The sequence below is a fragment of the Diadema setosum genome, chromosome 7 (genome assembly GCF_964275005.1).
Source record: "Diadema setosum chromosome 7, eeDiaSeto1, whole genome shotgun sequence".
Lineage (NCBI taxonomy): Eukaryota > Metazoa > Echinodermata > Echinoidea > Diadematoida > Diadematidae > Diadema > Diadema setosum.
Window position 1 is genome coordinate 8,595,747 of NC_092691.1, and position 2,217 is coordinate 8,597,963.

Here is a 2,217-nt window from a genome sequence, read left to right on the forward strand (position 1 = left end):
ATTAACAGAGTTTGCATACTACCAGTCACTTCGAGCTATATATAAGACTTTTTAAAGATATTCGCGTATTTGTATTGACAACATATACATTAATCTTCTTCATGCGTTCCAATCACATGAAGGATATAGATTTGTTAGAAAGACACCGAAAACATATATATGGAGCAAAAACTAAGATGTTGATAAGTCAGATGTTAATGAATGTAAAATGAAATATTTATGAAATGACATCAAGAAACTTAAAAACAGAATAAGGGTAGGTGCTGTAATTTTGTTTTTTGTTTGTTCATTTTCCATCTGAGAGATGGCTTGATAGCCCATATTCAGCTATACGTAAACTAAGCTGGTCTTCCATGCGATCCAGTTGGATGTGAGGTGGGACCACTTCACCGGGTTAAACACCCTGCTCTTTGCGATGAATGAATGAAGTGGGATCTGCATGAGTTGTCACTCTCTCATACACGGGACCTCCATGTTATGTCCTATCTAAGGGACGGAGTGTTTTGCCTCTTGCTAGAGGGGACGGTATGCTTACACACAACATTGCTCAGTCCAGACTCTGGTTCGAACCCGGGCCGCATGATCGTGAGGCAGACGCGCTATACCGACTGAGCCAACTCACCGCCCTTGAGCATACAAGTCGGGTCATCATGGGCGAACATTAAACATAAAGGATTTCATAAACGACGTTTGCAACATTGTAAATACCCCGGGAAGCATGTGTGAGTTTTGATCGTCCATACAGGATCAGACATTACCCTATAGATAAAACGTCGATCGCTGTGCAATACAATGCATTCGTTAATCTTGATTCATGTTTGTTTTTTTTTATCGACTTGAAGTGAGTAGAGGTATAAAGGGCATATCGTTTCTAGGTAGACTCCTTCAAGGACAATATATCGTATGAGCGATTTCATTCCAGAGCCCATCGACCCATTTTACTGCTCTTTTCATGCTTTGATTACGTACCTATATAATGAACAACGTTGCTATCAGTTTGACAGAGAGTGTGGACGTCGGATTTTGCAGTTGAGAACTCAATATTGTAGACCTATAATATTCGGACCTATAGTCCTTGACACAAAAATCGTGTTCCGCTTTTTATGTTTTCTTTTCGCCTTCCTCTTCTTTTCTTTCCTCTTTTCCTTTCTTCCTTTAAACTATTAAAAAATACCTTTAAACAGGTTCACGTATTCAAAATGAATTTGATCATTTTTTTTTAATTTGACAATGCTGCGTGTGTGCGCGTATTTGTAGATCTCCATATTCTATAGATAATTGTATTAAACTGTATACATCTCAGAGAAAAAAAAAAATCAAATTCTAACATTCTACCAAATTACACGTACTCTTTTCTAATTTGGATGCCCGATTTCACATATAAGGATAAAAATACCATAACAATGGTATAATGGACACACAGTGGCGTATCCAGAAGCATTAACGATCGGCCCTTGAACAGAAAAGAAAAAAAAAAAAAAGATACGAGGTGCATGGAGCCCCCCCCCTCCCCATATAAAAAGGCATATAATACGATCCATTTACAATAGTATGTAATAATCTTTAGAAATATATATGATCGCTAATTTATACGGAAATTGTGTATTTATGTAATCTATTCTATCATTGATCTCCAATGATGCCTGTAGACTATGTATTATAGCCTACCCATCATGCGAAAGCTTAGCCTTGCATTTATCTGTCTTCGCAGGTATATGATCACATACTCCTATACTTGTTTCATGACAAATAAGGTATGCCGATTTAAAAAAAAATCGAAGTAAGCAAATGTCATTAGTTCATGATGCTCCTTTCTCACATTTTTAGACGAGTGATTAACTCATATATCACTTTTTCCATTTCTTTAACATCAAACGAATGTCATAACGTTTATAGGCGACCCCCCGCAACCCCCCCACAAAACAACAAACAAACATTAAATGGATATACTGAAATATCACGAATGTGATACAACTCCAACAATCCCCTAAAAGAACAAAACAAAAACAAAACAAAAACAAACAGACAAACAAACAAAACGAAACGTGGAAAAACACCCATCGCTGTTTGTACGTCCCGGAAATGGCTGGCCAGTGATGTTAAACAGACCTCATCTCGATCGATGTACCGTAATTTCGAACAAAATATGTAGCAAAAATGTATAATTTATTTTGGAATGTGTATAATAGTCAGTGGCGTACCGTGGGTCAAGACATT